General features: G+C 43.1%; 1 protein-coding gene and 1 long non-coding RNA gene across 8 annotated transcripts in view; one reads left to right on the top strand and one right to left on the bottom strand.

The window, feature by feature from the left end:
* The window catches only part of PAG1 (phosphoprotein membrane anchor with glycosphingolipid microdomains 1), a 110,348-nt gene extending 100,640 nt beyond the window's left edge, over positions 1–9,708 (bottom strand). For 2 of the 5 annotated variants that reach the window (XM_083825232.1, XM_083825236.1), the window contains exons 1-2: positions 9,566–9,685; positions 1,989–2,155 (exon numbers count right to left, since the gene is read on the bottom strand). The gene's annotated coding sequence lies outside the window, so the exon portion shown is untranslated. Of the gene's footprint in view, positions 1–1,988; positions 2,156–5,913; positions 6,005–9,565 lie in introns of all 5 variants that reach the window. The other 3 variants (XM_083825231.1, XM_083825235.1, XM_083825233.1) reach the window with 2 other exon arrangements.
* A 6,245-nt stretch (positions 9,709–15,953) lies between these two features.
* Positions 15,954–21,571, top strand: LOC310894752. Of its 3 annotated transcripts, XR_014580138.1 has the most exons (5): positions 16,025–16,117; positions 16,223–16,462; positions 16,536–16,688; positions 19,049–19,142; positions 21,160–21,571. It is a non-coding gene; the product is annotated as an uncharacterized lncRNA (long non-coding RNA). The 3 variants fall into 3 exon arrangements; XR_014580139.1 differs by lacking the exons at positions 16,025–16,117; positions 19,049–19,142; positions 21,160–21,571 and adding an exon at positions 15,954–16,000 and having other exon boundaries at positions 16,536–17,977; XR_014580140.1 differs by lacking the exons at positions 19,049–19,142; positions 21,160–21,571 and having other exon boundaries at positions 16,536–17,977.
* The last annotated feature ends 3,097 nt before the right edge of the window (positions 21,572–24,668 follow it).

The raw sequence follows: 24,668 nt of genomic DNA, 5'->3' as shown, positions 1-24,668 counted from the left end.
CTACATAATTAGCACAAAAATGCTTTCCAATACATTGGCAAATTTCATGTCATTAATTGACAGAATATTTTCTTCCAAATCGTCTACACTGGCAACACTAAGAGGTGCTTATATAAACGCATCGCATTTGACTACCAAGGACATAGCTAAAAGAAGAGATAAAACAAGAAGGAATGAAAATCACATCAAAAAGTCAAACTGCATGAATAGATAACACTTTAAGTACAGACTCATTATAGGAGTACTATAGGCAACCATTTACCTAAGGTCCATATGCATAATGTCACATGCCAGTACTCCCTTGTGTGATGAATTAATCCCCGCAGAAAAGCTCTGTGACAAGTCACATCACAAGAGTCATGAAATGGAGGTCACTGTACCAGCCAACAAATGACACATTAAAAAAAGGAAAGTAAAAAAAAAAAAGCAGAAAATGTTCTTTTTACTTTCCACTTAACTATCAACATGAGGGATTTATTTTACTAATCCGTGGCTGGCAGTGTCAGGGCTACTTGGAGCTGCAGAGGCAGAGAGAAATATCCAATTTTCAACCCCCCTCTAGCTACATCAAGGTAAGAAAGAAGAGCACTTCTGTCACTTCTGAGCTGATTACGGCAACACAACCTACATTAGGCCAATACTACACAGGCCTCCTCCTGTAACTAGGACAGCCAATTAAGATGGCCAAGATAGTACTAACCATACCTTTCTGTGGCATGCTTGTTTGTAGTTTATTTTGCCTGTCCCATTACAAAGTTACATCCCTACGTGAGCAGCATGGCGGGGAGGGCCTGCCCACATCTGGGCATATTCAGACTGTTTAAGCACTAGGTCGCTGTTCTGGGGAAGTGTTCTTTCTTACAGAAAGATGATAAAAATGAGGCAACAGTTTGACAGTACCTCAAAGTGTGAGGCAGAATACACAGACCCAGTTTGGCCTTTATCTATTTTCCTCTTCTTTTTCCTTAGGCAAGCAGATCTATAAAGCCTCTCATCTAATGCATTAGATTAATAAATGATGAAGCTACAAACAGCAATGCCCCAGCCTTCCATGATGTGGGCTCAATTATTTTGCATTTAACAAGAATAAAGGAAAATGAAATTAAATTAATCTCTGTAATTGCCAAAATAAATGACACAATCTTGCCTATTATAACAGATAAAAACAATACATCTACATTTACCAAATCACTGTAAGAAACGTAATTTTTACTCTGAACAGTTTTTTTTGTGTGTGTGTGTGTGTGATGTATTAATTACCATCCTTGGAAATGTACCTGCCAAATGCTGCAGCAGAAGTCATGGGGACTTTTGTCCAGAACTAGGCTCTGGATCAGAGCTACTTTTAAACTAAGCTCAATGACAGCATTTCAAAGGAAAGAAAAATTATGTTTAGGAATGTGCTTGATGAATATTCCTGATTAAAGCAGTGTGGAACTACGGGTTTTCTTATGGTAGGCATGCTCTAATAGTCTGAACACTGGTCCACACACTCTACTAGAAGGAAAAGCAGCAATTATTTATTAAGAAGAAACTTTTACAGGCTGTGTAATTTGCTAGGATGCCACCCTCAAAACTGAGCAAGTTCCTCCCGCCTCTCCCTTATTCTCCGGTCTCTTAAAACAATATCCCTGGGTGACAGGGAGCAGCAGCACGGTGCAGGCACCAGTGCTCCTACACAGCCCTCATTCCCAAATCTGTGCCACTCTCCATGTCTCTTCCCAAATCCTGGATGTCTGACCTCCTCAAACCAGGGTCCTTAATTCACATTAATTCTCCCCACCATGGTACAATCCACAGGACTTCAGATCACCTTTCTCTGCGTACCCTTTCTGCTTTGTGAGTTACTGGAGGTGAGTAACAAGGATGCTCAGCATCATCCCAGGTAAGGTTTCTGCACAGCCCTGCCCCGTGTCCTTTCATACGTGTCTTGAAATAGCCTGTCTGAAGCAACCTAGGACTTGCTTTGCCAATTTTGGCGGCCTTACCCTGGTGGTGGCTCACAGCCATGTGACAACAAGCATATCCAGGTCTTTCTCTCCTTCAGTCACTTCCAAATGATGAGCCTCTAATCCCTTTGGCTTCAGCTGTAAAATTCCCATTGACTGATAATGGATTTTCCACTGATGTAGAATCAGGCACGTTGACTACACCACTACGAATTAACAGAAGAGAGCCCTGTTAATCCTTTATAAGCAAGCTTAATCTTTTGGTTTATAGAAGAAGGAGTGAAGGCCTCCTTTTCTCCAGTATCAGGCAGAACGTGACTATTTCAGATTTTTTTTCTTGTTTTATTTGATTGAAACTAGTATTGTTTTTGGAAGACACAAATTCAGATAACACCACAGATGCACATTTCTGCCAGGCGAAAATGGAAGTGTTTGAGCTATGACTCCTGCCTGAAGCTGAAAGCTGGAATCAGCACTCTGGGAGTTGTGTTTACTCCATGGAACGTGCTGTCATACTGAAACAGCAGACTGACAAAGCCTTTACAGTGTTCACCTTTCAATTAAACAAGACTAATATCTGAAACCTCACATTAAAATAGCTGTAAGATTTGTTAGGGTTCTCTTAATTATGTGATTTGAACATTTCCTGTACATTAGCACTAGTTAGGGCTATTAAACTGCAAGCAAATATTAGCACCATTAAAGACTGCTACAGACCTTGGCTAATAACTCTAAAGCAATCAAGTCATCAGAAAGATGAACTTATCTTACATTAAGACACTTTTTCCATTAAAACAAGATTTTGTTAGATCAAATCAAATACACTTTATTAGATCTGTGGGTAGCAGAAAGGCTTTCATTTTTCACAAGAAAGGAAATTCATCATTATGCTTCAACGTCTGGTAAACAAGAGTTCAATCATGCAAACCCTTACTCCACTGAGAAACCACTGCTCACAAAGCAAAGACTTGCTCCACTGCAGTCAACAGTCTGAGCAAGGATACTTAACAGCAGTAAAATCTTGAAAGATCAAGCCCAAATATCACAGTTATAATTGGTACTGCACATCAAATAGCCCTTAATTTGATGTCCTATCCTGCAGGGCACTAGATGCAAACATTTCATTGATTTGGTAATTCATCATAAGCACTGCTCCTATGATAGGATGAAAAGAAGTCTTAAATACAACAGCTAAGTGGTTCTTCTAAAACACTGAAATGCCACATTTCTCCACAGGACAATAAAATGTTTATCTGTTGTCATGCTTTTCATTTCCCCTGTTTAGGTGGGTGACCTTTTGAAAGGAGCACTGGAGGCTGACATACACCTTCATTAAAGCAGTGCCTCTTTCTTCCCCTGCGTCTACAAGAACAATGAGCGCAGGAGGGACGAGGTGAGCAATCCAAGGAGTAATGAAGAGATTTTGTTTCAGAGGGTTATCAATTATTTATGAGTAAATCCCCAGATGAACACATCCAAAGCTGAACAGTTTTTAATACGTTTCACTTCTGTACACATGACACAACGCAACCAGACACGGGCTAAATTGGATGTCTGACTATTCGTGGTGTCAAATGGTGAGCTGAATCTGGACATCAGTAAATCACTGATATGTTTTTAAAGTACAAGAATCTGCTAGATTTAAAGCTATTTCACAACATTCCTCCAACTCAGAGAAATCATTCTTTATATTACCTCCTACTCATCAACATCTCAGCAAAGAAAAAGGTCATCCAGAACAATTTCTATAATTATGCTAACATAGTTGTCTAAACAGTCTGATTTTCAAAATCTTATAAACATCACCCAGCTTTGAATGGAATTTTATTCCAGAGTTGAATGAAATGGAGCTGAATTTTTCCTGTTCAGAAAGAAAACACCAAGCTATGGTCTTTTTCTCCCAAACAGGGTTTATCCTTTTCAAAACAAAGCATTTTCCTTTACATATTTTAAATTGCACTTTTTATACAGAAGCTCCAAAGATTCATTTTGTGATATGGAATATACAAACATTACATGGTGGTCTTCCTCACGAAGCAAGGACAATGAAACCAAATGTTTATATTTGCCTAGCATGCTTTCCAGAGTAAGCTGATAATCTATTTTAAAATGATGTGATTGAAAACAGTCATCCTGGAAGTCTAGAAATGAAAATCAAACCCTCTGTCACACCTTCAGATTGTTCTTGAACTGTTCTTTCAAAACCCCTTTCCCGCAATTTCCAACCAACATGGTACTGCCAATGTCACCAACACTGCCACTGTCATACCTCAGTGGGTGTCACCATGGGTGTCAAGGTGGCCCTGAGGCCACCTTTAGTGAGCTATTGAGAGCAGCTCAGAGGAGAAGGACCTGGGGGTGTTGGTTGACAAGAAACTCAGCATGAGCTGGCAATGTGCACTTGCAGCCCAGAAAGCCAACCGCATCATGGGCTGCATTAAAAGCAGCATGGCTAGCAGGGTGAGGGAGGGGATTCTGCCCCTCTGCTCCACTCTCATGACACCCCACCTAGAGTGCTGTGCTCAGCTCCGGGGCCCCCAGCACAAGAAGGACATGGACCTATTACAGCAAGTCCAGAGCAGGGCCATGAGGATGATCAGAGGGCTGGAGCACCTCTTCTATGAAGACAGGCTGATGGAGTTGGGGTTGTCCAGCCTGGAGAAGAGAAGGCTCTGGGGAGACCTTACAGCGGCCTTCCAGTGCCTAAAGGGGGCCTACAGGAAAGCTGGGGAGGGACTCTTTGTCAGGGGGTGCAGTGATAGGACAAGGGGGAGTGGCTTTAAACTAAAAGAGGGGAGATACAGATTTAGATATAAGGAAGAAATTCTTCACTCAGAGGGTGGTGAGGCACTGGCACAGGTTGCCCGGAGAAGCTGTGGATGCCCCATCCCTGGAAGTGTCCAGGGCCAGGCTGGATGGGGCTTTGAGCAAACTGGTCTAGTGAGAGGTGTCCCTGCCCATGGCAGGGGGTTGGAATCAAAAGATCTTAAAGGTCCCTTCCAACCCATATGATACTGTGATTCAGCTACTTCATGAAGCGAGGCTTCAGGCACAGCCAGGACATGCCCTGCAGAACGAGCCTCCCCAGCACGTTAGCGTAACTCCAAGCCACCACTTGCCACCTGCAGCTGCCTCGCAGGAGGCCGCGCAGACAGCATGTTGAGGGGATGGACGACAGTTGTTCCCTGAGGGGACATTGCCCTGTGGTGCAGCTGGGCGGCTGCTGAGGGGGAGACATGTAGGAACTCTGCTGGTTCCTCCAGCTAGCGAAGGGTCATCTGCAAACTGCCTTCCAAAGGGATGAGTCTGGGGACAGGCTCATCAAAAAAAAACACATTTTAGAATAAGCATTTTCTGCCTTTTTCATAGAACTGCAGGAGAAGAGCTGGGTCTCCCACATGCTCTCTGCCCCCTCCCATTTAGGCCAGCACTCCCCTCAGCACCTCCACGACTCCAGGAATAAATTATACTCCTGTCTTACCCTGGCTAGACAAACTGCTCCAGTATCACAAAGAAAGCCACTTAGAAATCCATTTTAGATTTGTTTGCAGTACTTTAAGGGGTTTGTTATGTATTTGGATGAAAGGAGCACATTAAGTACATCTATATTTACCTCATTACAGTGTGGCTCTTTAAGTTAGATGAAAAGATTTACCCTGGCCAAGCTAGTTTGTTTATCGACATCAGCTAAGATATGTTTTCAAAGGCTCACCCTCATCATGTTAACATGAAAGCAGACAGATTTTTTAAAGCATACCGCATTCTGAGAACTGGAAAATGACAAAAAAAAAAAAACAAAAAACAAAAACAAAAACAAACACCACCACCAACAACAAAAAACACCTTTTGCAAGAACTACAAAATCAATGATCAGCACAGGAACAATTCCTACCATTTCCAATTACTTAGAGGAAAAAAACAACAACAACAAAAAAACTTTCCCATCTGAACAATTCCTTCTTACCCTGCAGACTTATCAACAGCCACAAACTGTAAGTGGATGATCAATCACCATGCACCTAGCTCAGATAATGGTGACTTGCATGCGTCTTTCCCTGCAACACCGAAAGTTAGAAGTTAACCACATCTGAAGCACAAGACTATAAGCAAATGTAGTCTCCCAAGTATCTAAATTTTAAATCTGTATTTAAACAAGGACAATTAAAGGTTTTTCACAGGTTGCACTGAAGAAGAGCTCTTGGTTACTGCCAGCAAAGCATTCGGAAACACAGCACAACCAATACACTACCCACTGACCAAGCCCAGCTGTACAAGTCCTGGTTATCTCCAACAGGACCCGAAACATGACTTTGTACTCACATGCCTTTAATATTGAAATTTTATCCTTGAGTTATGTAAATATTTAAATGGCATTTATGGACAGTATCTTTCCTCATGAGTTGATACTTTCCCACGGAAGACTTCCAGAGCAATTAACAATGCTGATCTTTATCCTCCACACTGACTGTTCATTCATCCTTTCTAAAACGAATACTGCTTACATACGACCCAAGAGGGCTGTAACAAGGCAGTATTTATCTGCCCTAATAATCTACCATCACTGTTTTAATTAAACCTTGGTTATACCACACACACGAAGTGAGGAAACGCCTCCTGTCATTCATTTTCACCTGACAACCTGGCTGCTTAGTGCCCTTTTGCAGAAACTCCCCCACCACCTTCTCCCATGCACCCAGCATCCCCAAACTGCGGCGCTGAATCGGGCTCCTTCCCATAGAGGGGTATGTTGCTTGTCAGATTTGACTGATGCTGCTGGCTCCGGTGCCACAGTTTGCCCAAGTAACTGTGGAGACAGTGTTGTAAAATAAAATGCTTTCCCACTGAAGACAAGCAGGGTGAAACTACAGAGGGGCTTTCTGCTTCTGCCCTCGAGTAAGTTGCTGAACAGCTGGGGGTTCCTGCTGACCCTGCTCCATGAGCAGTTTGCACAACACAGCGCTGCCTGCCCGGCACACAGGGCTTCCTCACCCAGGGACCAGGCAAGCAGTACGTGGCACGTGCCCTGAGAGACCTGCAGGGAAGCCCCGGAGCACACCAATTCAGAGCATGAGAGATACCAGGATGGAGATGGGGGAACAGCAACTAAGTGGGTCTCAAATCCCTTCAGTAAATTTGCACCTGAACCTTCAGACTTAAGCCTTCAGGCTTAAGCTTCCTGCCGCATGCAGCAGGTTTCTACAGGGCCTCCACAAGTCCTCACGAACACGCAGTGGATTCAAAGTCTAGAGTTTACTACCAGCAGTACTACAGAAATGAGTGTGTGCTGCTTGCCCTTTCCATGTTTTAGTCAGCGTAAGCCATATCTGATGATACGAATGCTTAGAAACGTGCGTTTTGCCTGAGGAAGAAGCCGTCCCGAACCTCCTTCCTCACCAGAACAGACGTTTGTGGCATTGTTATATACAATATACAGGCTGCAATGGATAGCACTAAGACAGCTCCTGTATCCTTAGATTGCAAACACCCCAATTTGCAAGGGGGTTATCCCAGCAGAGCCGCAGCTGGGCAGAGGGGTCCTGGGGCCGAGCTACCGGCACCACAGCAAACTGCTCCCACCCGGGTCACAACACCTGCTGGGTTCAAAACACCCGGAAGCAGCGGCATTGCTGCAGCATCATGCTGTTTTGAATGATTTATTGTTTCAATTAAACGTTAAACAATGTCTTCCAGTCTACTTGGTCCATTACTCTTATTCTTGCATTGTATTTTGCAGTTACAAATGATACAGCGCTGGAACTACTGTGAAAAACCCCTGCGTTTTCCACCTCTATCCCCACTGGAAGGAGAAGGACTATGTGTGTCCTGTTGTGGCCACTGAACTCTCCAGCACTTCACCATCAGCATTAATGAGCTGATAAATGGATTTAACTCCTTTGTCTGTCAATGAAGTCAGCACTGCCCCAGGAAAGTGTTCGTTAACTAAATGCCACTGCACAGCCAGAAAGGAAAACTCAATGCATTTCTTGTGAATTCCTCAGCATAGTGCTTCTTAAAATATAAATAACTTCTAGATTATCAACCATTTCTTATTTAGGACTTGAAGTCCAGTTGCTGTTTTCTGATCAATATAACTTTAATAGTAGGATAGGTTTAGAGAGTAAGTTATCTAGTAGTAGTAGTCATTTGCATACAATACATGATCTAAAGGCAGATTCAAGTGCCTGGCAATGAGGTTTTTGAGGAGTGCTGTGCCTTAAAATGCAATAGATTACCTCCTTTGTTCCTCATTAAGTGACATTTCATAAAAGGAACTTAATAAGAGATAGATGAGCTCATTGAGTGTCACATCCCACAACCTCCACTCATATAAGCAACGTGCTGCCTTCAGATCAGCTTCTCATTCAAAAGTTGCAGATCCTCATTGCTGACCTGAATATTGATTTTATGTTAATAAAATTCTGTGTTGAAATACCGGTTAAAGATAGAACTGCTCTTGTACTTCAGGCCTGCAAGATGCCATGCATATTGTACTTGCTTTTTTTTTTTTTTTTTTTTTGGACAAGAGCAAAAACCTCTGACCCCTCACATGAGATGCGCTACAGGCTGCAGAATTTGGCCCTTGTTAAATAAGCTCACAGCTGAATAAATCACTTTTCCAGTAAGGGGAGGCACTTTTGCTATAACGAAGCTGTACCCCTCACACACAGGAATGTTTATCAGGGTAACATTTTTAAAGATGTAAAATCTGAAACCCTGCAGTTTCTGCTTCTGTATCATCTAAAGGAAACAAACACAATAACAAAGTACTTCCATTTACATACTAGGTATCTTAAGCAGAGCTTGTTTTTGCAAATTCTCTTAATAGACGTGACTCCAATCATAATTTACCTGCAACACAGACTTTCAACAGGACGAAGTAAGACTTGCTTCTGGTTTCACACAGCACGCTTATTTTTTGAAGTTTCATTTAATAAAATGAGAACTCTGGATAAAAGTTAATCGAGCCTGTCTGGCAGGAAGGGGAAAAATCTCTTCTGCCAGAATTTTCTCTCTGCTCTCTCTCACTGTCACTCTTTCCCTGCGTTTGTTGCCTAATGGCTTGGTATTATTTCAAAGCCCGCTCCTTTTACAAACGCAATCAACTCAAGCATTCAGCACCACAGATGATATATGACTCTGCTTAAACCCAAATCTCGGCGGGGCAGATTAGAAAGAAAGGTTAAGGAGCTCTATCACTCGGAGCGTTATAGTTCGGGCACCTCGGAATCACTGCGGCGCTCTGTTCAGCTAATTGGGGCCATTAGCGCATGGCGCACCGGGGCAGCCCAACTTTCGGCAGCGAGCTCCTTTTGCCCCTAGCACCTCCAAAAGCGGCCCCAGCTTTACCCCGGGCGCCTCCTCCTGTGTTTCCAGAGTTCCCAAGCGGAGGAGCGGAGCCGGAGGGCTCTGTCACCCGACCCAAAACCCAGCCGAGCGAAGCCCGCAAGCGCCGCGCATCCCGGCGGCCGGGCACCCGCACAACGCCGTGCCCGCAGCCGCGGGGCCGCATCCTGCGGGAACTCGCCCCCAAATGGCCGCCGAGCCCGGACAGGGGAGGGGGGCAGCCTCCCCGAGCCCCCCGCACCTCCCCGCAGCCCCCCGCAGCCCCGACTCACCGGGAGGCGCCGGCCCCGCGGATGCCGCCTGCAGCCCGCGGAGCGCTGCCCGCAGGGGCCGGGCAGCGGCGACGGAGGAGGAGCAGCAGCAAGTTGCGGCGTGGTGCTCTCCCCTCCCTCCTCCTCCTCCTCCTCCTCCTCCTCCTCCGCCCGCCGGGAGGGTCGGGGGGGGGCCGGAGCGCGGCCCGCGGAGAGTGCGCATGTCCCCGCGGTGGGTAGCCTGGAAGGGAGGGAGAGGAGGAATTGTGTTCTTATTTATTATTATTATTATTATATTTTTTATTATGATGACGATTATTTTGCTTTTCCGCTCCGCGAGCGTGGCTGGTAAGGACAGGTGTTAGGACAAAAAGGACCTCCGGGTATGTCCTGGGGGGGGGGGGGTTAGTGTTGGAAGCAGGTATTGAAGTGGAAGGGATCGCCGCGTTTTTCACCGTGCAGAGAAGTGCAAGGACCGAGTGCAGGGCGCTCTGAGAGCAACGGCAGGAAAGGCTGCAAAGGCAGAATGCTTTAACTTAGATCTCGGGGGAATTTTTAGGGAAATTGCACAATTACTATACGTTTCCACCCACATGCGGGACTGACCTAACACCCAGCGAGTTTCTTACTTCCCGAGAACAAGTTCAAATCCCCTATTCCATTCTGCAGTAATACATATGTGACATGCGGCTGGCTCAAGGTCTGAGCCTGCATCTGCATTTGATGCTTGCCAAACAAGGACTTACCTGTGAAGGAAGGTGGTTTCTGTTTGGTGGGTTTGGTTTGCTCTTTTTGAAAAAACAACAACAAAAAAACCCAACAATATAAATACAGCATGGCCATCAGCATCTAAATTGCTTTTTCTTTTTTTTTTTCTTTTTTTCCTTTTTTTTTTTTTCCTGAGCCTTCTTTATGCTGTTTGTCCAACAGCTCCTGTCCTCACAAGACAACATCATCCATGCTTGAAGAGCACAGCCCAGTTTATCCATGTGGCCCCCACCACAAAATGCATACTATTCTATCACATAGTCTGTCAGCTCATGTAATATCCAGCTGGTTATTGTCATTTTATCAATCTGGTGTTGTTTTTCTTCTCTGTTCCTCACATGCCACTGTACTACCCAACACGTTGTAGCTGACCTAATGATGGTTTTCTTTGACGTTGTTGCCTGATTTCCGTTGCCTGTCCTTTTCGCACAGAGTTCCCATCAAATCTGTTGGTAACAAGCACGCTTTGTGACACCCCTCGCATCTGCATCCACTTCCCACGCGGTGACTCTGCAATGAACCCAGCTATCAGAATGACTTTAACTCTTTCCTAGCCAATTGTGTTGGTTTCTTGTCATCCTAGTCAATGAAAATTTGCACATCTGGAGTCAGCCACTTCATCAAATCCATTTTTCTACCTCTGTCCTTCCTCATTCTGCACCAGTGGTTCCCCAACTCTACACAAGGATCACGGGTGTCCCATAAAGTCCTGGTAGGTCATCATTGACACTTAGTGCCTTCACAGTGTTTTCAGTTTAAAGTGTGAAATCGCATTGTGATTTGTAGGAAATGTTGGAGACTAGTGTATAGGTCCAGAAAGACTGGGAACCAATGTTCTAGCAGCTGCCCCCCTTCAGCTACATCTTTTGGCCCAGTTTGATGTCATCAGCAGAAAGCAATTTCCCTCAAGCATTCACAAGGGATACACAAAACATGCCGGTACACTGAAACCAGTAGAAACATTACAACTCTCTTAACCTGATGTGGATATTGCCAGTCCTCCAGATACTTCTTTTGTTTAAATTTAATTAGTTCCTTCTAAAATATAAGCTAACCTTTATAAGCTAAACATAAGCTAAATCAAAACCATATACTAGCTGTTGGACAAGAGTCGCTACGTACAGTATAAAAAGGGGTATTACCATAATAATTTTTATTCTCGTCTTAACCTATGCTCCTGTTCAAATGCAAACAAAGCAGACGATGGTTCCTAAGGAAAACAGAATAGAATAGAATAGAATAGAATAGAATAGAATAGAATAGAATAGCTCAGTTGGAAGGGACCTACAAAGATCATCAAGTCTAAGGGCAGCTCTCCTTTGCCTCTGCCTTTCTTCTCGCCCACCTCCTCTCTCCCCTTTGTCCTTCAAATCCAAATTTGGTTTAATTTATCTTTCCCTGTATTTAGGAATAAAACAGTTACTATATGCTTCTCTTTCAAACAATAATCGAGGAAAGTGGAGTTTGCTCATTAACTAACCTTTATTTGCAACCCTATTCGGCACACAGGAAAAGATCAGCAAGGAAAGGAGAGATGCAGAGAATGAAGGAAAGGAGGTAACCTGTGGTCTCTTGACAAATGGGAAAGACCAGCTGTGGAGTCAAAACAGAATGAGTGTCCCCATGTGTGTGAAGGCAATGGATGGCTGGCAGAGATGGGGGAAAAGGGACTGCACAGGCAAGAGGAAAAGATGAAGTCCTTCAAAAAGGCTGGCAAAAATCAAGCACTCTTAGACACGATTAATTCTACACTCCGCAAGAGTGAAACTATTCCCTCTTGTCATTTCTGTGACAGGCGTTCCCAAAGGCCCCGATCACTGTTAGAGCTCCATTATGTGAGGCCTTGTGCTGATACGTAAATGACGTGGTCCCCACCACAAGGGCCTTACAGTTTAGCTTAAGCCAAAATGCAACAAAGGAATGTGAAAAATAGCATAAGGGAGCAGGAGAGGAAGGGCAGCTGAAAGCTTGCATTGCAACCTATGTTACACTACTTCACAATTATATCTGAATAATATGTGAATAATGTACGTGCATATCAGTGACCCACTCTTCTCGATCACTTCTGTTGATTTTTTGCACATTAAAAATACCAGAAAAATCGAGTACCCGATTTAACCGTTAGCCCAAAAGGCTGCAGTTGGTAGTAGTCAGCTGTGAAGGGCTGCAGGTTAACACAATAAGCAAAGGTGTGGGAGCTGATGGAGGTCACAGCTCTTGGCTTGTAACATTTTGACAGAGAGCAGCAGCAAGGTGCAGCTGGACGTGCGCTGCCTTCACCACCTTCCTGGGCTGGAGCAGCCCGTTCAGTCCCTTGCTCAGCTCTCCACTGACCCATGTTGCGCCAGTGCAACTCTTTGTAAGTGAGATGGATGGAGAAGTTATTTCCAGCCGGATCAGTTCGGTTTCAGTTTCATGGGATGGAGCACACTAAGCCAGCAGTGCACCTCTGCCAGGACAAGGAGGCCCTGTTCCCAGCCATACAATCCCATCATTTCTCTTTTTTCGGCTCTGATGTCTGAATTCCTTCACTTAATGCCATTCACTAACCAAGTGGAAACGTGACCCAGGAAGAAACAGGTGCACAGTTTTCTGCTGGGTCTGTGCATTGAATCAGCTCACAGGCAAGTCAAACAAGCTCCAGAGCCACTGCAACCAAGGAGGTCGGGTCTCTGTGGCTGGGAGGAGGTCTGGCTTAGAGGAGAAGGAAAAGGAGAAGGAACAAAACTTTCCCACTATGGCAAGAGCAAGCCTTCAGATGTGCTTAGGTGCTCATAAGTGCAGCATTAGAGGGCAATTTACATGTTAACCCAAAAATGTGCAAACTCTGCCAGAGCAGGCAGCTCTGCAGTTGGCTGCAGTCCCTAAATTAATTTCTATTTTATGTAATATATAGCATAGTCTTAATTCCACATCTCTTATTCATGTAGAAATACTCATTAAAAGAGTTTTAATAAGTAATTGGGGAAAACTGAGTTCTCAGCCTGCAGGGCTCTGTGGTTTGGGGAAAGTGAAATATCTTTTGAAGACGCATTGAGATATCCCCTAATTACCATTTGTATATAGTATAAGCAAACCCATTATAACAAGGATGCAACACCAAACTACACAAATGTAAATTTCCTCTGGGTGACTAATGAAGAGAAGTGCTGTTAAAATGAGCCCTTCTAGTATCCCTCACCCAAGCCACTTTGTGTGATATAGCATGAACTATATGCTTTGAGACTGGGGAGAGGCTCATCCTCCACACTCTCCTTCCACATTGACAACCATGTTGAATGGGCTGATGTGTGTTTTTTTCTTCATCCCCATCCTGCCTCACTTCCAGCCTCTCATCCACCCACTCCATCTAACGCGGACTTTGTCATTACTTAACAGAGCGTATTATGTGATTGCCCTGACCTGCCCCCAAAGATAACAACTACCCCTCTGTCTGTACATTGCTGGTTTTCAAAAGGCCTGAGCAGTTCTAGTTCTTTAAGGGGCAAAAGGACCTGAGGATACAAGCACCTCTGGAAACCGAGACACTGTGGATAGGAAGAGGACTCTAAAGAGGTATGGGGGTTGGTAGGAAAGCATTGCTTCCATTCAAGGAGCACATCAGTAAGAAACTGCCACTGGCAAGAGGACATTAAACAGTCTAATAGAAGTTTCTTACAGTCCAAAAAACCCTGTGAGAGCCTGAGTGACTACTGCATCTCTGAAATCAATGACAAATCACATTATGGTTGAGGCGTGTAAAATAGCTCTGTCAAAGAAACGGCCCCTGGCGTGGCCGATTTATCTGAGGCGATCATTGTTAGTTCTTCATCCTGGTTAATGCTGGGTCCTTGTGGGCAAGCGAGCAATTTTCTTACAAAAGCACTGGGCCAAGGTTTTCTCCAAAGGAGAGGAATTCATTAAACTGACAAAGTAATTCCTCATGACGCCAGCAATGGGGAAGCCCACTTCCACATGCAGTTTGCTTCTCTTCAGTGGTTACACAAGGAGAAGAACAAAGTAGCTGCTGTCTCTAGCCCCATAGCACCTGGACCCGAGATCAGACTTAGCAAACGATCAGCCTGCCCACTGCAGGTGAGCTCCGAAAGCCTGGCTGTGAATATGGACCCACTTTGCTGAGCTTTGAGTGCCTCGCTGCCCTGACTCCACTGTAATTACTCTTCAGCAGCACAACTACAAGAGATCAGAGCGAGGTCCACTGCACATATGCCCAGCAGTTTTCCACAAACAGGTTTCCACCCAGGAATCCTATTGTCATGAGACATTAGAGTTTTGGGCTCATCAATTCTGGTGACACAATCCAGCAGTTTATTTTCAGAGGGAGTGAGCAGGTGTCCGTGACAGCATTTCAGCTGACAGTGCTTCGGTATTGCTACTCAGGAGCAATTCGTTACTCTTCTTATCCTGATTCATTACTGGAAAATATTGTTGGTTTTATGGCTTTATTTTTTTTTAGCATTGGGGATAGCCTGTCTGGGACAAAGGAAAATGTTTGCTCCCTTAACCTGACTTCTGTGTATCAGACATTCAGTATGATGATAGAGGACTGGAAAAGTTACATTAATGATACATCTCCAACATCGATTGTAGATGATGGTTGGGAAAGAGAACAAAACTAACAAATTAAAACTAATGGCTGTAACTGACTGAGAAAATATTTTGGTTTAGAAAATTTCATCAATACCATTTTTTTTCCATAAGTATTAGAAATCTGTATATAAATTATTCAGTCAGAAAACTCATTGTTAATATTAAAAATGGCAATCTATATATACAAACTACACAAACTACTTTCCTTTTTTTTTTTTTAATACCTACCTTAAATAAAATCTTGAAGACTGCTGTGATATAATGCTCCATGAATATTTTTTAAACTACCACTCAAGAACACTCATAGTGTTCATTTTCTATGAGAAGCAGTATAGCAAGTGAGCTTGACCAAACCCCATCTGAATCTAATTACTAGGAAGGCAGGCGGACTTCTAATGGCAGTTACAAGCATCGTGCTTGAATCTACAAATTGCTTAGTCTATCTGAGCTCCCTGTCTCTGTACTGAAAATGTGATAACTACACAATTGCAGTTTGCTGCAGCAAAGTTCAAGACATATTGCTGGCTTTTGAGAATCAAGGAGCAATATGAACAAAGTTGCACTGCATCATGTGTAAAGAAGCTGAAGTAACCATTAAAAACACACTGAAAAAAGAAACATCAAGAAATCCAAGCCATTACCATAGCAGAGCCCATTACAAATGTCTAGCCAGAACGAAGAGAGAGCATTTGGAAACAAATCAAAACCTGCCTGAGGAATTGAGTAAAAAAAGATTTTCTGAATTCACTAGTGCACATTTCAATTAATAGCCCACCTGCCAAGTGTAATGAACCTGAACACATTGTGGCCATTAATGCTCAAAAGTAGCTTTTTTTTTGCCAAAAAAAAGAGAGAGAGAGAGAGAAAGACTATTGAAAGGAAAAATAGTACTATTGCCATTCTGTCACACATTTAGGTAGAAAGTTGAATCTTGTGAAGGCTAGAAAAATTTCTTTGCCTTAGGCTAAGAGTGATTAATTATTACTCACAAAACACCAGAAAAATGCAGAGAGCAGGAAAGCTCTGCCTGGAAAGTGCTAAAGTCATGGTCCAGGGAAGCAGCTGTGGTGATGCAGGAGGTGAATTACATTTCTCAAGGTGCAAATTATCCTGCGCTAGGATCAGCATATAGCGGATGAGACACTGCTGCCCGTTCCCACCCCCAGCAGAAATACGGGTCCTGCCTCCCCAGCCTTGGGTGGATTTGTGGTCTGGGTGAGGGTCTCCAGCCTGGCAGGGCTCAGGTCCAGGGGTGGAAGGATCCGGGCTGAATGCTCAGTTTGAATAACAAATGCTCCACGTTGCGGATTCTTTTCACAGCTGGCTGCATTGAAGAAGAGGTTTGAAGGATTACAGCCTAAAGCAGTTGACCTTTCTAACCTCCTTCACCAGCAAGCTGGAGGTCAAATTAAAGGATCAGAGTAAAAGGGCATGCTAAATGCAGCAGCTGAAGGACGGGCTTGTGGCTTTCTGTGCAGTGAGAAGTGCTATCACGAGGGTTACAGGTGGCACAAATGACCACAGGGCCCCAGCATCTTCAAAGGAGCAGCCCACGGGTGGGTAAGTGACCCCATCCTGGTGTACCTGGAGGTCCAGCCCCCACACGGACTTCTAACTTTTACTTCTGTAATAGTTTTTGTTTCAGGCTTCTACCATGGTATTTGGGTTGTCACGCAATCAGAAGAGAAGCCTGGAAGACCTGAAAGCAAATTAATAAATCTATTTTCAACCTTGAGAATGATTTATACGGCTATGTATATCTCCCCTCTCTGTTGGTATCTTACAAGTAAGAAAAAAGGATTTTACAAATAACCTTGAAGTTCAGTTTTAATACAGCCATCATAATTAATTAAAACTGCAGAAATTAATTTTGAGCTAAATGTGTACTTCAGGTGCCCCAAGACAGGGATGTGTTTAAAATGAGGGGCAAACAAAATCCATTACACAGAGAAAAATTACAGACAGAATAAAATTAAAGCAAGACATTATCTGAAATGCAAAAATGTAATATGTGTGTTTTAAAATAAGTTAGATGAAAGATTTTTCCACTTTCTTTTCCCACCTTTTCAAATCTTATGGAAAGAAACATGCCTCAGGCAAACTCAGGAAATATTTCCGTTTTGATAAAAAGGCCTTTCTGTCTCAAAGGATATCTGCTTAGTTATATAGCTACACCTATTTCAAATTCAGAGGGAATAAAGCTTTTGATTTAGTACAGTGTTAATGTTAGGAAAGACATTTAATCCTCAATTTTCTGAAGGCTCTTTAAACTCCTGGCAGCCACTACCCTATATCACTCTGCAACATTCACTCACAGAAGTGTCTGTTCCTTTTTTTTTTTTTTTTTAACAAGACAAGTATAAAAGAAAACAAGCCAAATTAATGTCTTCATTGCAAGCGCTAGCTCGCTTCCGAGGGACCTGTTACAGGGGTCAGTTGTCCCGCTGGACACAAACCTTCTGTTTCCTGGGATACAAACTCTTTTTTGACATTTTCAGATGCTTTTCTTCCAGTTGTTATAAACTTCAGGCTGCCTAGTTGGCTCCTGCTTTTGCAACCTTGATGCCTCCTCTTGCGTTGTCCCCTTTGGCACTTCTGCATTATGTCAGGTGGGTTTTTCAGCACCAGTGAGAGCTGGTCTCCCTGCCTCCAATGTACATGGCAGGGTAGCAGAGGGAAAATTCTCGCTGCTCATAAAACCAGGTGAACTGGATAGCATCTGCTGTGGTTGTTCATTTGTCTCATCTGCCTAGCACCACTCCTCTGGTGGACACACTCCGTCAGCCTGCACTGTGCTGTGCACATCACTTTTTGAACTATCATAATGTTTATATTAGTTATCCTCCAGCATTTCTTATAAAAACACAGACTACTTTAAATATTGCTATCAGTTCCTTGACCTGGTGACCAGTTCTGAAAGAGACTATATGCAATATTGTTCTGTAGAAAAAAAGTTCTGAAGAAACAATATGCAATATACCACATATCCTTCAGCAGAACAGTTAATTTGCTGACTTTGTCCTTTTTTCTTTCACCAGTTCCTTTTTCTTGCCTTCCCCTCTGGCTATACAGTATAACCCCACCACAGAAATACCAGTGTAATTACTGGGCAAGACAAATCAATGTGGATTTCGAGATGCCTGGGAGTGATGTACATGCCCTCTTTTCTAGGGCAGTCTTGTACAGCCGGGGCTGGAAAGCAGAAACATGCTCTCTAATAACCCCGCCAGATCCTCGAAATGGCTAAAGCAGTGCAGCAGATCGTTTTACCATTGTAGTGCTAGTGATACAGCAGATAGAGCATCAGCCAGAGCTCCTGCTATAAAATAACATACTTCAGGAGTTTGTAATGTCACTACCAAAATTGTTGTTCCACTTTACACTGGGGCTGATACTGTGAAATCAGAAGCAAATCTTTAAAGAACCTAAGATAATAACCTCGTAGGTTTTAATTTATGAGAAGTCTTACTTGTGTTTAAGATAGTGATTAAGGATTTGCTCCCTGTAAGCTCAAGCTTTTCTGTCTGCTGTTATCACGTGGCCATCCTTTCATCTTTTTTTTCAGGATGCCAGTGTTGTGTGTCCATACCACACTGGGCAGCTTTAATTTACCATGTGTCCCACTCCAGATATACGAGTGCAAACAGCAGCAGAAGGAGCAGGACACACCAGTCCTGGGCTCTCACCACCTCACTCCCAGGCTGGTCAATATTCCTAGAGATTTTATGCAGAGACAGCGCTAGTGGTGTGTGAGGACTGTGGAGAAAGCTGGTGTTATCTCAGCATCAAGAATTACTGAGACAGACAGTGCTGGGTAGTGTGCAGCTGGCACAATTCTACATAAACATAAGCCTGTTTTTAGTAACGCTACTATTTTGTTTGAATTAAAAATAAGGGTGAAATAAAAGCTAGAAGAAAATCTACTGGTAACTTTCTTACAAAAAAGAGAAGAGCAGAAGAACAAAGGCATCAAAGATGATGAGATCTCCGGGGACAGAGCCTGCCCTTGGAGACAAATTCCTGAAGGGCATTTTAGTAGGGGCTCGCTGTTTGTGTGCTCCTGTTACAGAAACGAGAATTGTTTTCCCAACGGTAAGATTCCAAATTCAGCTGTGTGACTTACCTTTGTATTATTTGCTGTTTCAGAAAGATGCTCTATTCCAGCAAAACATCACAATTTTATGGCGCTGAAATGCCAGAAGGATTTGGAGTGACTTTCACCAAGCCACCTGAAAAGTAGGTCAGTGGCTATACATTTTAAAGGAACTGCAGTACTACAACAGAAACTGAGTTAATCCTGATGTATATGATGAATGTACCCCCTAACCCCCTAACCTCACTGCAGGGGACAGTCTGAACATAAATCTATCTTCACTAATCTTTTCGCAGCTGATTATTTCCAAAGGGAAAGGCCTCGTGGCATTTTCTTTTTCATTAAATACCATGGAGAAAAATTAGTTGAGTTTGTTTGTTCAGAGACATCTAAATCCGGACTTAGCCTGTAAACTCTCAGGAAGGGAGAGTAAGAGTTCATGGAAACAGAAGGATACATATTAAAACTAGTTTGAATTCATTTAATTCTGGAATTACTCTTCACAATGTAAATCTGCAATTAGCTACATTCACATGAAAGACAGACCTCTCGCAGTGATGGTTCAGCTAATGTGTAGGTTTAGGTCTCTGCAGCTACATGCAGTCGCCATTAAAACCCTGCAGGAAAGCCCTGGCGTATTCTAACTTACTGAGTTTCCCCAGAACAGCTCTTCCCTGCTGTATTTCATTTCAGCCTTGGTTTGTTGCTTTTAAATAGCTATTTTTAAAATTCTGAAATCTCCTTTTAGCTGGCAGGCAGAAAACGTAGGCTGCAGACAGAAGGATGTGTAGCGAAAGGGAGGAAAGGAGGTAAAGCAAATCTGAAGTACGTCAGAACAAATTTGAACATCACTTTTAAAAACAATATTAAAACACTTCTGTACAGAGCAGACACCAGGGGACAGAGCAGGCATAAACACGCTAAATAAACTTACACATATTGCATGGAGGAGCTCTCAGAACAATTCCTATTGGAGTATAAACCCTTGGATTAACATGATAAAAAAAAAAAAAAGACAAATTATCTTTCAGTAAAGAAAAATAAAAATAGAAACATCTGAGTGACTGTGGCTTGCCTAAGATGGGGACTGATGGGGAGATCAGGGATTGTGCAAAGGATTTAGGTGGCCTCCTAGGTGATGGGTGACCATGAGCTCCCTGTGGGACATGTTGGGTCAGAGGACTGATGGGAGGCTTGGAGAAGCAGGAAATCACCAAGAAGAAATATTGCAGTGTCAGACCCATTACTTGAATAGCATCCAGATCTGGAGGCTGCACTTCAGAAAGGCTATGGAAAATGGAATCAGCAACCAATGCTGGTACTGGTGCTGGTTGGGCAATCATCAGAACAGCCAGGGGAGAGGGCAGCGATGGTCTGATGGCCCTCGAGACATTTTGTCCTGATGAGGAGGGGACTGTGCTGGTGAGGAGCAGCTTCAGTGCAAATCAGGAGACTCTGCTATGAAGTAGAGGCACAAGCATGAGGACAAAAGCTGTTCTCCAGGGTTTTCCTTTTGGTGAGAAAGATAAAAACATCTGCAGAAAAATCTAATTAGCCTGTAAATGAGGAGATTCTGAAGCGGTCTGTCACAGTCTGTAAATGACATGGTTCAGAAAACAAAGTCCTAAAGATTGTGGGTAGAAGCTGGGGCTGGGTACGTTCAAGCTAAAAATAAAATCTAGACCTCAACCAGTGCAACAGCTTATGAGAGGATGTGGTTAGCTTCTCTCTTGCATTAAATCTTTGAACCAGTATTGTAATTCCTCTAAAAATGCTTTCATTCAGTCAACAGATAGGCGTTCAGTGGAAATTCCCAGGGTAAAGGGTAAAATTGAAGGGAGTTATGCAGACGCCTGCAATGATGCACCCTGGATTTAAAATCTGTGACTCTACAATAACCACCCTTGAGCAATATGTGATTAGAAGGGTTGAAAATGTGTTAATTAATACAGAAAAGTTAATCAAAGTGGGCTGGTAAATCAGACAACCATAAAGGACAAAACATAGAAAGAAGTTAATTTTCAGTGCTAGGAAAATAGGTAGGAAAAAAAAGTGCTTCCAGAAAGCAAAATTTCTCCTTCAGAACAGTCTTGTGTAGAATGATTAATTCATTGTAAGCTTTTTGTGGTTAATGCATTTTTAAATGTCCCTCACTTGTGCACAGGTGTATCAGGGAAAAAAGGTCCACATAGCACAGGACTGCACAGGAATAGACTGGCCACGAGGCTGTGTATTTTGAGCACAAAGGGTTTCACACTGAGAGCAGAGACAAGACTTGGGTCCTCCTCCTGCGCAGAAAGATGATTTCTCTGAACGGTGGATGTCTGCGTCCGTGAGACACAGCTGAGCAGCTCCAGCTTTGCCCAGCTGAGAAAGGCTACAGACGAACTTGCTGTAGGAAAGTAAACCTCAGCATCATGAAGATGCTTGTGAAATCCTTTTGGGATTTCACCCCCAGTGTCTTAACACGTCTGGTTAATTGTCAAGTGCCAAGTCTACATTCATCAATTAAATGAGAATCATTACAAACTGTCTCACCCATTGTCACAGAGGCAAAGGTTCCTTTCAACTCTAATAAATTAAATTAAATTGGCTCAAACCCTGCAACCACAGACAGATTGGCTTTGTGTTGAGAGGCATTACTTTGATTGACACCTGTCTGGCTGACCAGGAATGGTTACCGGAATGAATGGCATCAGACAAAGGGGTTTTGTGTGTTACAGGGGGGATTTTGCATGTACAGTCACACCATCAGCTGTCAGATGCAGAGCCTGGGAGAAGCAGCAACCAGTCACACGGCATTACTGGCTTTAGGTTAGAATAGAGGAGTCTGCTCCCAGATACATATGCAGCTAGATGTGTGTAAATATTATTGCTGTTGTTGTTTCATTCATCTCTATTTGAGGTATTGGGCAGGAATCAATACATATCTGCATATAACTGCAACTCATTAAGAAAGTGTATCTCACATACCAGATTTTCTCCACATTTCTTCCCGGTTAGCAAACATCCCAGTCAGTGACCTCAAAAAACTACAGTTTGCCTTTGTTGCCAGGAAGCTGATCTAGCTGATCTTTACCTTGTCTGTGTGTTTTTAAAAGCATGGGCTTTTTTTCTTTTCACAGTTGTCTGCTCACCAGTACAGACGTGACACCCAAACTTCCCATTTTTTAATGGTTTCATCAGATCTCTGTGTGCAAATGCAAGCCATTGCGCGCTATCACTGGTAATTCACTTTGGTTAAACCTTGTCTACATTGAATATATTCTGAGCAACTGCTGCAAACTTGTATTCAGTATGAGGAAGCTGTATTGCCACACTGACTGTCACAGTCAGAAAGAAAGCAGGCGCTTGCATGTGAAATAAGTGTTCGGCTGACAGTAGCTCAGGATAGGCACCCACAATTTTGCTTCCCAGCCGGTGTAAATTGAGGTGGTTTTCCTCCCACCTGAGGATTTGGCACATGGGGTTTCTAAGAAGAATGGGAAAAGCTTGGAAGATGATGTACCAATATTTTTTTTAATTTACTGATCTATTTTAGAGGTGCCCTTTTCTAACACGTTGCGTATTTGAATTACACAGCTGCAGCTCCTTCAAAATGCGGTTAAACAGGCTGCAATTTTGCAAACATTTAAAATTGAGAATAAATAGCAAGGGAACTAAATAGCTATGTTTATATGCAAATCAATATCCTAGCTGTACAAGAAAGGCTTAATATTCTGACTTGCTCTTATGAATTTAGGTACAAAAGAATTTAAAGTGGTAATACCAAAAATGGATTGCTGAGGAGGAATATAACAATAATTTCTTCATGCAAATGTAACTGATTGTCAGCTAAATATGTTTGGTTCTGAGACTTATGGGCTAGGTCTTGTTGGATGCCTCCTTTTGAGAAATGTTCAGTTGAGTTTAATTGCAGCATTGTTTTCTGATCTCTGTTACTCGAATCCTCAGTCTAGAAGGAGCAGCGTCACCTCTGTCTTCCTTCCTCTTGGTGCTTTTGGTATGATTCGCACAGCAGAAACACAGGTGGGTGTAACCACAAACAAACTTATCCAGTGAGGCAACAGAAGTAGTGTCTGCACAGGCACTTTCATCAAGGTTGGTGGCAGGAGGGTGACAGCTGATAATCTTGCACTTCAGAACACGGTGCTTGTGGTTTTTCTCAGCACTCAGAAGATAAGGGCTCTTTCTAATCCATTTTCCTTTCTCCTCTCAGTCATTTGAGCACAGCAGATTCTTGTCATTTGCTGCTGACCTGTCCATGTGCTATAGGCTGTTTATATTAGCCAGTCACATCCAACAGTGAAGGGATTTGTATAGCAAAGCAGTTGGTGATGAAGATCCAGCACCCGTACCCTCTGAGGAAGCTGTAGTTTTACAAGGTTTGCAATACAGTTACGTAATGGCATCAGAAGTTTGCATCTTTCAGTGAGTGTTTCTGGACCAGTTCTAATCTGGTCCTACGGTTTGAATGCCTGTTTCTGTTTGAAGTATATCAGGTTTCTCCTGTTTTTGTTACATCCAAAAGGACTTCATCTCATGCCCTCCAAGACCACTCCACGATGAAAATGAAACCATGGCTGGTAAAGTATGATCAGGAGACTCACTTCAAAAGCAGAGTTGTGATCTGAACTGAAATGCTAATGTAGACGTGTAGACACCGCCATTTCTGAAATGCAGATCTTGCTAGTAGAACTGTGGGGAGGGTTGTTTCTAAAAGACTGAAAAAAGTTTTAGTCTAAAAAGTTTAGTTTGGGTCTAAAAAAAAATAAAGTTATGGAGATGAAGAAGGTACAGTAGTTGATCTATGAATGAAAATGGAGAGGTAAATCTAGCAAGTGTAATACCACAATCCACAGTTCTTTCTCACAGGATGGGCCTTCCCAGGAACCAGGCTCCCTCTTGCTTATAAAAGGAGAGCAGCCAAAAAGCAGTTCCTGCTTTTTCTAGAATTGGGATATAATCCAGTGAGCCAAAAGTAACTAAACTGCAGTACCAAAACCTTCTCACAGCGATGGAAGCAGAAGAACGCTGTGATCCCAGCCTGGGCCTGGGTCTGTAAGATACTGTCACCCCATGAGGTGTGCTCAAAGCCCTCAGCTGCCGCTGCTCGTTGTTTATAGGGAATTCAAGCTGATGGCACTGCTTGGCCTCTGGGGGAGATTGCACTAGAGGTCAAAAAAGTGAATTCATCGAACCTCTTCTAAAGAACATAATCAGTGGACGCATCAAAAATCTAAAATGTTAACAGTAAACATTGCTTTTGGGAAGGTCTCCAAGATGTACCAGAGTGTGATGAGTCAACAAATGTGAACATCTCATACTATTGACATATTCTACATAGACTTTAATAAGCTATTTAAATGACTCTTTCACCAAAAGCTCCTAAAAACAAATCTATTATGGTATCTAAAATGTTGGTTCTCATCTGGATAAATTCCTGTTTGAAAGTTAACAAATGAAGGGTATGAACAAAAGGTCTTTATTCACAGAAGGGAAGGTCACCCCAGGGAGACAGAGCCCTGAAAAGAACCCACGAGAGCTTGTTCTGTTCAACATATTCATAACTGAACTGAGGGCAAGGTAGCACTGTGAGATGAACCTAAGTTATTCATGTAGGAAAAGAAAAGGCCAAGTCTGAATAGATACAGACAGATTCATGAAACTGAG

This window comes from Anser anser, assembly GCF_964211835.1.
Source record: "Anser anser genome assembly, chromosome: 2".
NCBI lineage: Eukaryota > Metazoa > Chordata > Aves > Anseriformes > Anatidae > Anser > Anser anser.
The sequence above is the reverse complement of the archived record's forward strand: the minus strand, read 5'-3'. Positions and strand labels throughout refer to the sequence as shown.